Genomic DNA, 15,413 nt, shown 5'->3' on the forward strand with positions numbered 1-15,413 from the left:
GGAGTTTCACCAGTGTGCACCCTTGTGTGTTTGGTGAGGCATCCTTTGGACTTGAAGCCCTTACCACAATGTTACAAATAAACGGCTTCTCGCTGCTATGAAACTTTATGTGGCTCATCAGCCTTTGTTTAGATGGAAATGTTTTGCAGCAGATTGGCAGAGAAAACGGTCCGCTCTCTCACTGTATGAGTCTTTCATGTGTGATTTCAGTTCAAAATCCAATTTAAAGCGTTTCCCGCATGTTTCGCAGCCATAATGCCGTTTGTCTGAGTGGGTCAACACGTGCCGGGTCACAGATCGACGAGAGGTCAAAGACTTATTGCAGATTTTGCATTTGTACATCTCTCTTCTCACATGCTGCTTCATGTGAGTTTTGAGAAGTGACTGAAGACCAAAGGCTTGCGGACAAATATCACACTTGTGTGGTTTATCTTTCACGTGAACCAATGGTGATTGTTTTAGGGCACTTTTGTATGAGAAGGTTTTATTGCAGATGTCACATTCAAACAGACCCTCTCCTGTGTGCTTAGCAACGTGATTGTTGAACTTGATGAGGGATGCAAAAGACTTCCCACAATGTGAACAGTTGTGAATGTTTTGGTGACTTTTGAGATGTTCCTTTAACGCCTCCGCAGACTCAAACTTCTCCCCGCAGACTCCACAAACACTCTGCAGGTCGTTAACATGACGCAAAGCGTGGTTCATCAAGCAGCCATAGTTCCGGTACCAGACTCCACACAGTTTACAAGACATCTTAGTCTCCTCAGTTTCTCCTCCTGCCCTGTTTAGCCTGGCCCTTTTCTGTTTTCTTGTGTGTCTGCGGTTTGGAATCAGGGTTCAAGTCCTCATCTCCCTCTGATGTCTGATTTCTGGTACTACTGGAGTCGGTGCTGCTCTCAGCTTGTTCATCTTCACTTTGTAGGTTGTCCTGTTGGTATTTAGACTTGAACACATCACTTCCTCCAGAACCCTGTACACTTTGAAGAGAGCTGAAAAAAAAGAAAACTTGCTAAATTAGTTTCTGCACAACCGTTTGATCTGCTGATGTTAACAACCATGTTTGAATAAAGTGCTGTTTTTCCTCATATTTAATATTAATTTCTCCACAAATATTTCCTTCCAAGGAGCCTAATCTAACTAGTTTTGAGTGGTCTTGCTCAATAAGTTTCCAAAGTTTACTAAATGTCTTTTTAATATTCTCTAACCCCGTGTCGGTCGAGGCAGATGACCGTTATACTGGGGAGTTTTTTCTTTCCACTGTCGCTTCATGCTTTCTCGGGATGAGGGATTGCTGCAAAGCCATGGACAATGCAGACAACTCTCCCTGTGGCTCTACGCTTTTTTAGGAGTGAATACTGTTTGTCAAGAGTTGCTATTAACTGGGTTCCTTTATATAGGACATTTTTGACAAATCTGTATAATCTGACTGAATTTGATTTTGGAAAGTGCCTTGAGGTGACATGTTTCATGAATTGGTGCTATATAAATTAAATTTAATTGAAAAATTCTATTAATATCTGCTACACGTGTTAACTCATTTCTTCACTGAATTATTCAAATGTCTGTAAGAGTTACTTGTGACAATTAAAAAATTAAAGATACACGAAGAACAGTATGGTCAGATGGAGTCACAATGACAGGTGAGGCCTGACCACCACTTTCAGAGTTTTTCAAAGAAATAAGAAAAGTACAGTGCCTGTATTCACAAAGAACCCTTAGACTAAAAGTAGCTATTGGTGACATCGGTTTAGGAAAATTTTTTGAATTTCCCGAATTCTAAGCTTTTCATAAGAATATTACCTTGGTAAGATAAAGGTTATTCACAAAGCACCCTGGGCCATGAGTAAGCTCCTAAAGTGAAAACAAATGTTAGCAGTAGTGAGGAGGACTTTTAGCGTGCCTAAGAGTGTTTTAAGCAGGGAAGATAGTGGAAACACAGAGCAGATTAGCTGACACACAGCCTGAAAAAGTGGAGGAATTGAGCACATAAACTTCTTTAACAATCACACAATTATTAATATGTAGGCAAGATATACTTTATCGTCCCGATAGGGGGACATTAATTATTAATTAAGTAACCCAAAGGGTTAAAGGCGTGGCAGACAAATATATAGGAAATATATTTATTACTCATGAATAAAAAGTGGAGAAAATGTACAAAGAAAATATCACAGAGGATGTTTCAAAATTATTTAGAGAAATTCTCGATAATAAACCTTTACAAGAAATGGAAAAGTCACATAAATGGTTGAAATCTCGAAGTTGTTGTTTGACGGCATCCATCTCCTTTCTGGCTTTAGATATCTGCAGTTAGCGCTTCTCACATTCCAGCTTGAGCTTCAATGTTCTTCAAAGTTGGCCTATTTGTGCCATGATCCAGGGACCAATTTAACTGTTAACACTCCTCTATTGCCCTTCCAGAGCTGATAAGATAAGGTAGACTATTAATCTCACAGTGGAGAAATTCACGTGTCACGTGTGTGGACAGAGATGCTAGACCTCACCATTTTTTCCCACCTTTGTTCTCAATTTTATGTTGATCGCTTTGCCAAATACAACCGCTTAATACAAGCAGGTGATCTCAGTAAAATGCTGACAAGTGATATGCACATTAATAACAATTAGACGAAGAAGTAAAATGACCAGTGGGAGGAAAGTAAGCATAATAAGCAAATGATGATGATGTAAATGTAATTAAATTCAAACATTTTGATGCTGTGAGAATTATTTAATTTTGCGAAGTTTAATCATGTCACAGATTTCATAATCCAGTCTAAATTGGTTTAATTTCTCTCTTTTGATTACTAAGAGCACATTAGTGGGGGGTTTTGTACCATCAACCAATCACAGCTCTTAAAAGGGCAGCATCACACCAAGCAACAGTGTCAACCACACCTCACGAAGATCAACATTTATGTTGTCTCCTTCCTCAGAATCGCTCTCAGCAGCAATCTGAATAACTCTTAAGCTAAGACCTAAATAGGATTTTTTTAGGCTAACCTGGATGGTTGCCGGTTTGAACACCCTTTCCGACTAAGTCATTGTGTCTTTGGGCAAGACACTTCACCTGCATTGCTTGCTGTCAGGGATTAGAGGGCCTGGTGGCGCCAATTGTATGGCAGCTTCACTTCAGTCTGTCTGCCCCAGGGCAGCTGTGGCAACAATGTAACTCACAACCTTCAGCGTGTGAATGTGTGACTGAATGGATGAATCTTGCTTTGCATGCATGAAGCATGGTGGAGAGGAAAACTCCTCTTTAACTGACCGTTCAGTGTGAACGGTCATCTGCCATGACTGTTCTGGCATCCTCTGGCATCCAGACTGGCATCCAGACTGTTAAGTCTCTGAAGTTTCCATCCATCCACCTCATGTGTTACAAGGTAGATAGATTTCCCTTGCTGCCAGCCCGTCTTTCTGTAACAAGAAAGGAGCACCCCGGCTTTTGCAGAAGTGCCCTAATGAAAGTAATGGTGAATGGAATGAACTTATATAGCACTTTTCCAGTGATGCTTTCCAGTGATGAAAGCGCTGTACACTAGAGCCACATTTACCCAATCTCTCTCACTAACGTCCACACATTTATACACCGAAATACAGCTCAGTAGGCAACTTGGGGTTAAGTGCCTTGACCAGGGACACATCGACATGTGACAAGGGGAAGCTGGAATCGAACCCACAACCTTCCGATTGCAAGACAACTACTCAACCCATCAAGCACAGTCGCCCCACTGCCCCACAGTCGCCCCCACTGTCTCAAGGCTATAGTAATCTTCAGAGGTTGGACTTGGACCTCTAGGCCTTTCAACCTTGTATTGATGCACACAACTTTTTACTGACATGTTTGCAAACAACTATTCTGAAACATTCCTCTGCCCTCAAAAGTTAAAAAATCTGCTCACATAAGATCTGACATCACAGCCCATAAAATCATAAAATGTTCTCATCTTATTTTCTTTGACTGGCTGCTGGTAATGTCACGTCCTCTGTGGCCCTCAGCAAAAAATAAAATAAAATAAAAACACTTTTAGGTCATGTGGAAAGCAGTTGCGTTTCCCCCAGGCTTTTTACCTTAAAAGAAGTGATGTTCTCTAATTGTAGACTTCTTTAGTTATAAAAATACAATTGAAACAGAAACTATAACATATTTAATCTAAAAATGCAGCGGGATGTTTACAGGTTCCTGTTCCCTCTAAAAGGAGCCCTTTACAGTCTTTATTTATGCATTTTTCCCACCACGCAGCGCACTAATCAGAGGAAAATCTGCCCACCTCTCCGCCGCAATCCGGTATCATTAAGTATAAATTATGCTGATACCAGACATTAGCAAAAATATTTTTTTTTCACCGTCACTTAGCGAAAAAGAGGATGTACAGTTAATCATCGCATCCCTGAATCCACTACTGTCCACTGAACAACACCGCCCACAAACCTGCCGATTGGTTATCGGTTGAACAGAACTGGATTATTGGTGCTTTTGCGGGATCTTTATCAGCATATAGACATAGAAATTTAATCAACTTACTGGAAATATTTGTGGTTGATATATTTGAAAAAAAAATTTCTGTATATATATTGTAAAAAGTGTTTTTCCTAACTATAGTATAAATCACCTTCTGCACCATTTTTCTGTCTCTGGTGTGTTAAATACAACCCTGATCCTTCCTCCTGAGTCATATATTTAGGTCTTCTGGTAAATACCCCATTACTTTAAATATTTATCATCTTATTTTAACATGATTACAGAATGATAAATGCTACATTGACTCTTTTCAATATTTGGCTCTCCAGGTAAAGAGCCCGGTATGAACTATGTTCTTGAATGTTTACTCGCCTCTTAAGACCAAATCAAAAGTTTTAAAAATATTTTTGATGACTTCTGATCTGTGATATGTGTTGAATACGACTATTTAACTACTGTAGGTTTTCAGAGATTTCAACTTTCACAATGATAACCCTGAAGACAGAAATGCAAATGTACTACAGGGGTTGGACAATGAAACTGAAACACCTCATTTTAGTGTGGGAGGTTTCATGGCTAAATTGGACCAGCCTGGTGGCCAGTTTTCATTAATTGCACATTGAACCAATAAGAACAGAATGTGAAGGTCCAATTAGCAGGGTAAGAGCACAGTTTTGCTCAAAATATTGCAATGCACACAACATTATGGGTGACTTCCAGAGTTCAAAAGAGGACAAATTGTTGGTGCACGTCTTGCTGGCGCATCTGTGACCAAGACAGCAAGTCTTTGTGATGTATCAAGAGCCACGGTATCCAGGGCAGTGTTTCCCGCAGCGCTATCTTGGCGTGGCTGGCCACGCCAAACTCACGCTACCGCCACGCCAACATTCCAAAAAAAAAAAAAAAAAAAAAAGTGACGTTAACACACGGTTTGTTGTTGTTGCTTTTGCGCGTGCGTGAAATGGCAGGGAAAAAACACGCGGATACCCCCGCTCCGCGAGTCGGTCCGCGAAAAACGTGTCGTCCACAACCCCCCCCCCCCCCCCCCCCCCCCCCCCCCCGCTCCGCGAATCGGTCCGCCTCGCATAAGCAAATTCCTGCGGGAAACACTGCAGGGTAATGTCAGAATACCACCAAGAAGGACGAACCACATCCAACAGGATTAACTGTGGACGCAAGAGGAAGCTGTCTGAAAGGGATGTTCGGGTGCTAACCCAGATTGTATCTAAATAACATAAAACCACAGCTCCCCAGATCACGGCAGAATTAAATGTGCACCTCAACTCTCCTGTTTCCACCAAAACTGTCCGTCGGGAGCTCCACAGGGTCAATATCCACGGCCGGGCTGCTATAGCCAAACCTTTGGTCACTCGTGCCAATGCCAAACGTCTGTTTCAACGGTGCAAGGAGCGCAAATTTTGGGCTGTGGACAATTTGAAACATGTATTGTTCTCTGATGAGTCCACCTTTACTGTTTTCCCCACATCCGGGAGAGTTACGGTGTGGAGATGCCCAGAGTGAAGCATGGGGGTGGATCAGTGATGGTTTGGGCTGCCATATCATGGCATTCCCTTGGCCCCATACTTGTGCTAGATGGGCGCGTCACTGCCAAGGACTACTGAACCATTCTGGAGGACCATGTGCATCCAATGGTTCAAACGTTGTATCCTGAAGGAGGTGCCGTGTATCAGGATGACAATGCACCAATACACACAGCAAGACTGGTGAAAGATTGGTTTGATGAACATGAAAGTGAAGTTGAACATCTCCCATGGCCTGCACAGTCACCAGATCTAAATATTATTGAGCCATTTAGGGTTGTTTTGGAGGAGTGAGTCAGCAGTTTCCCTTTGGGATTATTAAAGTATGTCTGATTCTGAAACATTTTCCTCCACCAGCATCACGTCCTGGCAACTATCCCCGCAAGAAGAATGGCTTAAAATCCCTCAGACCACTGTGCAGGACTTGTATATGTCATTCCCAAGACGAATTGACACTGTATTGGCCACAAAAGGAGGCCCTACACCATACTAATAAATTATTGTGGTCTAAAACCAGGTGTTTCAGTTTTATTGTCCAACCCCTGTATGTGACAATTAGAAATTTTGGTTTGACTAAACATGTTGAACAGCCAACATACAAACAGAGACATTTTAGAATTCAAAATTGGGAAGTGTCTAGATCAGGGGTCACCAACATGGTGCCTGTGGACACCAAGTAGCCCCCTAGGACCACATGTGGTTGCCACAAGCCTGTTCTAAAAAAGGTACAAACCACCAGTGAGCAGCATCAAAAACTATTTTATTCCGTTCCTCTTCTTGTTTAATCAAACTTGCATTTATGTTGAGTCAAAAAGTACAATATCTATAACAAAGCATGAAAATTTTATCTATTTTACATGAAGGTATGGTGAACTCAGACTTTGTAGTCCTAGTTTAGACGCCTGGTCTAAACATTTCCACGATCCATCTAACTGATCTATTGCCCTATCTCATAATTTTGTTATCTTTGAAAGCATAATTTCTAACGACTCATTTAGCCAATGGAACATCACAAGAAAACACACCTTTAAGGACAATGTCACGGAAATGTTTATCCAAGCTTTCGCTTCTACTTCAACATTGTACTGTAACTCAATAGATTAACTAGTAGATACCTTTCAGTCTAAAGTTTCAGATATCATTAATTGCATTGCTCCAATTAAAGTGAAGGTTGTTTCTGGGAAGAAAAAATCTCCGTGGAGAAGTGCTTAAGCAGTTAGAAGCGAATAAAAGGGAGTGTTGAAAAGCTGAAAGCATGTAAAGAGAGACTTTACAGATATAACTTAAAACTGAAAAATGCAAGAGAATCTTTCTTCTCTAAAATTGTCAACAAAAATAGGAATAATACTCATGCCTTATTTTCCACAGTCGACAGGTTAACAATCTTTATGTGACTGTGGATTCTGAACGCTATTCCACCAGGGCCTGCTATGAATTTGCCAACTTCTTTACTGAGAAAATCTAAAAGATTAGAGGATCAGTTTGAACATCCATATCAAGTTCAGAACCAAAGCTGTCTCCAGATAGAACTTATCTTGACAAAATGTCCCAATTCAGCCAAATAAACTACAAAAGCTATGAAAAAATCGTTCACCAGCTAGTTCCTCCTTATCATTGCCTTGGATGTGTTACTTCTTTAAGAAAGTTTAGCCTGTCATAACTTCTCATTTGACACAGATAATAAACAAGTCCCTTCTCTCAGGTGAATTCCCCAGTCCCTAAAAACAGCAACTTTCAAACATTGCTGAAAAAGAACAATTTAGACAAAATATCACTAAGATTATTGAAGAGGCTGTGTTTCAACAATTAAACACCTTTTAACAATGACCAACCGTTTTGACATTTTCCAGTCAAGTTTCCTCACCACACTACAGAGACCCGCCCTAGTCAAGGCGTTAATGACATCAATATAAATGTGAACTGTGGAAGAACCACAGTGGTGGTACTATTGGACCTTAGTACAGCATTTGATACTGTCGATCACTCCATTCTGTTAGAGCGCCTGGAACAAACCGGGTCGGCCTTTCTGGTACAACTCTCAACTGGTTATATCCTACTTAAAGGACAGGAATTTTTTGTGTCAGTAGGTAACTTTACATTAGAGATGACAAAATTACATGTGGGGTTCCCCAAGGATCCATCCTGGGTCCCTCCTCTTCAATATCTACATGCTCCCTCTAGCTCAGATCATAAAAAACAACATCAGCTACCATAACTATGCAGACGACACACCGCTCTACATCACCATGTAGCCAGGTCACTATGAACCCATTAACACACTGAGTAAATGCTAAGAAGAAATCAATGCATGGATGTGCCAAAATTTTCTGCACAGTTGAATAAAAAAAAGTTAGCACAAAGCTTCAGCTAGTAACCACTGATTAGGCCCAAAATCTGAAGGTAGGGATAGACCCAGACCTGAACCTTTAACGACACAAAGAGAGTTACAAAGTCAGCATTCTATCACCTGAAGAACATTTCCAGTATTAAAGGACTGATATCCCAACAAGATCATCCATGCATTTGTCTTTAGTCGCATTGATTACCTCAACAATGTTTTCACAGGTCTGCCCAAAAAAAACTCCTTCAGACAGCTGTAGCTGATCCAGAAAGCTACTGCTCATGTTCTTACTAAAACCAGAAAGATAGAGCACGTCACCCTAGTTCTAAAGTCCTTACACTGAATCCCTGCATCTCAGAGAATAGGCTTTAAAATACTTTGCTAGTTTATAAATCACTGAACAGCATAGCACCAAAACACATTAAAGACCTGTTGCTGCTCTGTCAACCTTCAAGGACCACTCAGATCTTGTTTCTGGTCTACTCTGCATACCCAGAACCAGAACCAAACATGTAAAAGCAGCATTTAGTTCCTATGTTCCACAATTCTGGAACAAACTAGAAAACTGCAAAACAGCTGAAACATTGAGTTACTTTAAATGAAGACTGAAAACCCACTTGTTTAGAGTTGCTTTCGGCTCATTACAGGACAATTGACCAACTTATTGGATCTGTATTGATGTTTTCACTTGATATCATTTAATATTTGTTACTGCTCTCACAACCAGTGACTGATGTGTTTATGTTTTTAGGTTTCCATGATGTAAAGCACTTCAAACCACTTTGCTGCTGAAATGTGCTACAAAGCAACTTGATATATTTACTTTTGAATCTTTACATTGTTAGCATGGTTTGCAAACTTTGCACTACAATGTTCCATATTTCAGAAACTTGAAAAACAATGTTTACTTTTTAATAACTAACTTTTGTGCAAAATTTTGATTTTCTGCTCCAAAACTTAAGAAACTTGAAATGTTCGTGCACTTAAAAAAAAAAAAGTTTATTTCGATAATTCAGTTTAAATACCTTTATGATTCCAGAAAAAATGGGAAGGCTACCGTAGCTCTACTTCCACCTTTTCTGTTGTCATTTGATGCATATATATTCCTGCACTACAATATCTTTTTCTCATTTGTGACAGTTCTGTAAATGTCACTTTAAAATAAAGTTGATGAAACGCAAGCAATGATTTTTTTTGTCATATTTTTCAGAGTACAGCTCAAAGTTTGTGATATAAAATAGTCCATGTCGTATTGTATGATTTATTTCTATATGGCCCAGCTCAAGCACTCACTGGTATATGAGAACTCTGGAAAATCAAATTAAATTAATATTAGATATATATAAAACTACTGAAAATCACCAAAAGATCACTTCATGAATTTGAGTCAATCATGCCATCAACGTGGTTGTTACACAAGCTAGTTGCAGTAGAAATTGTTTATAGTCTCAAAAAAATGGTCACACATTTTAAATACATTTTTAAACTTTATACCAATACATTTGTGCAGCTCTGTTACAGGTATTACAATAACATAGTTGCAATTAAATGCTAATTTTTAACTTTTGTTTAAAAAGGTGCATGCTAGCTATTGTAGCTGCTGTGCATGCTAGCTATGTTAGCTGCTGTGCTAACAGATCAAGATCAAACTTAACAATACAATATTGAAAGAAAAGATTTGACAGAAATATGTCTTATTCTGATAAACATGAATAATAGGGTTGCGTTACTTTGAGTGACACACTCCCTTATGGCAGAAAATATAGAAAAAAGGAAAATACAAGGGAGAACCTACCTTAGATCTACCCACGATCAGAACAATCAATTTGATGACGTCATTTCTGCCGATTACTTTTTTTTCTCTTCCTCCAGGTTGCTAAAAGGTTTTAGTAACAGGGTTGCATGCATGTTGAGAAACATGACTTAAGAGCATAATCACTACTTGTAAATCATTTAATTTTAATAAAATAAGGCAGGTGTAAACAAAAACATACCAAAAATCTGGTTTAAAAGTTATATTATATTATATATGTATAATATTTAGGAATTACGTTTACTGAAGATACAGTTATACAACTATAATGTACATATCAGGAGCATGTTTCTGTATTTTGTGCCTGTTTCTTTTCTAGGTAGAGACAGAAACTGTCTTCCGATTCTGGAATGACCCATGTGTCACTAGAATGAATTACACTGGTGTTTTGAATGCTTATGATAAAGTCTATCTATGAATAAAGTCTGATATTGAGTTAAAATGAACATCTAAGAGGAGTCATCATGCAATTTGGCTGCAAATCACCACTTTTCTATCCATGTCACCAATTTCTTCCATCACCCAGAATGAGTGTACGCATGAATCCGACTTGCCGTGAGGACCGCACATTTTCCCATCAAGTCTTAAATAAATAAATAAATAAACCTTTCCAACCTTTGCATGGAAAGTGACGCACACAAGCGCCTATCACATGGTTACAGGTTGACGAGTCATCATTGAGGTCTGGGATGCATGAATGAACTGGTTTCCCTCGTTCTACTGAGTCTTCATGTGTGATTTCAGAGTTCTAGGGGGACTCTCTCCATTGTGGTTCTCAACCTTCTGATGTGCCTAGCGACGAAAAGTTTTGCCACAAACAAACTAACGCTTGAGTGGGTGCTTGCCATATTGGCCTTTCTTATTGAAGAAGCATCCATACTCGTTGCAGGCAAACAGCCTCTTGCTGTCGTCTTTGTGTGGTTTATCAGCCTTGCGTTTGAAATGTTTGGCTGAGGAACGAATGGTCTCTCACCTTCTGCACCTTTAATGTATCTGCATGTCGGGGTGGGGAAAGCCGCAACTCATTAGTATACCGCCTTTGTGTGGCTCCGCAGAGGCTATTTGTGTCGGTCAATAAACTCCGTGCTTAAAGAGAAAGTTGAGAGAGTTTCTATGAGTTGGGAAAAAGATGGACCGAGCGGAACGGATCTCGAAAATTGGAACTGCGGCTTCCTCAGCAGTCCAATGTTGACCAGGTGTTATTGGAAAATGATACTAAAATCACTATGGCCTGATGCTACTTCAGACACGTTAGCATTGGAGACATGAGAGCGGCTGCTCCACGGTCCTGATTGCCAAGGCCAAATGCTTGCGTTTCACTGTGCAGATAATGAATGTCTGGGATATGGCTGTCTCTGTTTTGTCTCACGGCAAGGCCACTGTCGGGTATGAGGGAGAGCCGATAGCGAGGAGGGACAAAAACAGGACAGACGGGCTGGCGGCCGCACCGCGAGGTGCGATTACTTTCCATCGATGAGATCTCTGCTCTGTTTCTCAATAAATGTGCTAGAATTTCATCACTTCACCGTTTGCTTATTCAATATGTTTAGGATGTCAGTTATTGTTTAGGATTCCTATCACATTTGGCGTCAAAGAACAGAATCTCCGACCAAAGAAGTTTGGCGACCTCTGGTACCCCGAACAGATTCAAGGGACGAGGAGGGGCTCCTGGTCTCAGGTCGACTCTGAGGGGTCGGCGCGGGATCAGATTCGAACCTCTTTCATGAGACGGTAAGAGGATTATTTTCCAGCACTTTTTAAAATGCTATTGCTTCAAATGCTTTCAAGCTTTAAAATTTAAACCCCCCGTTTAAAATAATACAGCAACAAATTTCAAAATAAGATAGAAAAATCTGCAAAACCGTAACCTACAAGGTAGTAATAAATAAAAGCCTATAGAAATAATGCATTATATTAGATCCTTAAAGCAAATAAAATAGGATTTGCAAATACAGAACAATGACTGAAGTTTTAAGGTTAAATTATATTAAAAACAAATTTTTCCAAACTTTTTCCTGAGGATGGATGGATTATTTAGCCGCAGAAAGAGAGAACGTGGGACTCATCGGACATGGGGCGGGTTTGAGAAGGTTAAAAAACCTATTATGCATCGTACTCAAATGAAAGCAGTGCATCACACAACCTTTTATTTTTAATATATAAACATTAAATTGTTTTGTTGTTTTTAATGTAACAAGACAAATATATATTACTGTGTTTCAACCATATGCTTAGCTTAATAGTATGCAAAACGTAATGTATAGGTGTCAACATCTCTCTCCAGAGCTGCATTATCAGCAGAAATGCACATCAGCAACCCCTAAACTCTGGTCTTTGAGCTAGAAATGCACAATTTCTTCTTTTGTATGATTGATTGCTGCAAAACCTGAAAGACTGTTCCATTTTTTTTACCGTAAGGCAATAAGAAATGTTATCTTAACAAGTGCCCATAAAACGCTTTTTGAAAAGTTCCTTTAAAAAAAACAGAACAACCTATTAAAAAGCAGCAATACAACTGTGCATGATGCAACTTGCTGACACAAAAACATGTAGAGATTGAAAAAAAAACTTACACTGTTTGACATTTATGAATTTTGTAAATGATAACTGTTTAAGTTTTTGACTTAATTTTGTTTGTATGAGTGTGTCTTTGTGTTCTGTGTTTTAATTTTTTTGGACAGTTGAAGATGTTTGTTTAATGCTCAGATCCAACACAAATATTGTAATGTAGAGCTGTAAATCATCTTTGCTTGAACAAAATAGTGCTGTGAGTTGATTTGGAGGCATTGAAGGGGTGGGTGGTGCTGCTGTAAGGTATGCAAAGTAATTAAAATCAACAGCTTTTGTTAACACCCCCTTGGCCAGGGGTGATTCTAAAGAAACTTTGAGGCCCGTTTTGTTCCTAATCTTCTTTGCAGAGTACCAACATTCAAAAGGGTGCATCTTTTTCAAATTTGACTTGATTCCCACAAGTTTGACTTTGTTGGAAAGCTTAGAGCCAACTCTTTCTGTATTCATAAATAACTCAAAACTGGCCCTGGTCACTTGTTTCTGGCTTTGCTGTGGCCGGTCACATATTATAATCTTCTTACAGGTAATGAGGTGAAGCGCTTTCTGAATTTTTTAAATAAAAGAATAACAATCTTTTTTTCTTAATTCACCTTATGTGGAGCCTGGTTTCATCGTTCATGATCACAGGGTCAGTAGCGGGAGAGTCAGTGACCAGATGTTCTTCCTTTTCCTGGGTCTTTATCTCTCGTTTCTGTAACAGAAAATGGCATCTCCATTAATGTGCGTTTCCCCCCCCCCAAACAAACACAAACATTTACAATCTTTAAACTAAAATCGCTCGGCCATGTGCCAGATCTGCAGCCTAAGAAACGCAGAATCAAAAATAACCAAGTATTTGCATGTATTTTGATAAGTTGTGGCTTTATATTCTTGGCCCTGTTCAGGAGTAGAGCCAGTCAGAACAGAGCAGAGCCAAAATGTGATGTGAGCAGACTGCTGTCCACTGATGAACCAAGACTTCACGGTCGATTAAATGTCGACATTTCAATTGTTTCACTTTTGAATCACTGCTGCACCTTGTACTGTAATTAAATTTCACTGCAATTCACAAGCTGTATGCAACGAAATTTCGTTCTGTACGCACACTGTGCATACAAAATGACAAATAAAGTTGTCCAAGTCTAAGTAATGAGTAGGTTTTCACAGAGGAAGTGTAGGTAAAGGCTACTAGAACAAGTGAAATAAATTCTAAATCAGCTAACAGAATGCTAAGCTAATAAATCCTTAACCTTAAAATCGCTACAAAGATCCTAAAACTCACTATTCCCACAACTTTTTAATGGAAGCGGTTGAGATGGAGCCCCCTTTATGCCCCACAGCGGCAGAGCCACTCACGTCGGTTTTTCTGAGTGACGTCGCAATATCTTTTGAGCCAACACCAAAAATGATTTGATCCATAAAAGAATATTCAAGACATGCTTGGATGTACAATGATACAAACGTTATATGTATTTTTTTATCTATGCTAATTTATTTAAATTTTTTACCATTTCTCACAGATTCCAAAAAAAGGTAAAAAAACAAAGCAACTGGACTTGTTTTCTGTAGTTGAAGACGTTTTGCTTCCTCTCCAGGAAGCTTTCTCACTTTTTGAATTGAGAAAGCTTCCTGGAGAGGAAGCGAAACGTCTTCAACTACGGGAAAACAAGTCCTGTTGTTTTGTTTTTTTACCTTTTTTTGGAATGACCATGACCTGGATGACTGAGAATCTTCACCAGCACATTTCTCACAGATTTCTTTAAAGAGTTAAGGTCACTCGGCGATGCTTATCAGCTGCCACCCTGACAAGACCTGAGTGAAGTTGGCCCCCCCCACCCTCTTCAAATCAGACAAAATTGGTGCCAAACGTTTGTGCTACGTTTGTGCAGCAAAAATTTTCGTTTGTGCCGCTATCATTTTAAAGATATAAACAAATGTTTTTAGAGGTCATCAAAGGTCAACCAGCCCCCCCACCTTCTTCAAATCAGACGAAATTGGTGTCAATCAACTCGACTCCGTTTGTGCTGGTTTGTGCAGCAAAAAATTTCATTTGTGCTGCTTTGGTTTTGAAGATATTAATGAAACGGTAAAGGTCAAAAGGTCAACCAGCCCCCCCCCACACACACACACCTTCATCAAATCAAAAAACGTTTGTGCTACATTTGTGCAGCAAAAGTTTGTGTTTGTTGATTGACACCAATTGACACAAATTTCATTTGATTTGAAGAAGGTGGGGGGGGCTGGTTGACCTTTGATTACCTCTAAAAAAATTTGTTTATATCTTTAAAATGTTAGCGGCACAAACGAAAATTTTTGCTGCACAAACCAGCACAAACGTTTGGCACCAATTTTGTCTGATTTGAAGTGGGTGGGGGGGCCAACTTCACTCAGGTCCTGACAAGGTGTTCGCCACCTTCTGGCTGTAAAGGCTCTGTGGAGAACCAACATGAGTGGAGCAGAGTAGAGCTGGTAGAAAAGGGGCTAAAGTGAAATAAACAACTGAATCTCAGTCAGAACCTTGGGGCGGATGTACAGAGCAGAGTTTCCAATGGATTTGATAGCAGTGTAGATCTCCTCTGGAGTCAGAGCTTTCACATTCAGAGGCTGCAGCTTCCTGCTCTTATCTGTGATGAAGGTATCAAAAGGTTCCCCAGCAGCCAGCTGAGGGAAGGTGGACCTTAGCAGGTCCAGGAAGGCCGCTTCCTCTAG

The sequence above is a fragment of the Fundulus heteroclitus genome, unplaced genomic scaffold (genome assembly GCF_011125445.2).
Source record: "Fundulus heteroclitus isolate FHET01 unplaced genomic scaffold, MU-UCD_Fhet_4.1 scaffold_666, whole genome shotgun sequence".
Classification (NCBI taxonomy): Eukaryota; Metazoa; Chordata; class Actinopteri; order Cyprinodontiformes; family Fundulidae; genus Fundulus; species Fundulus heteroclitus.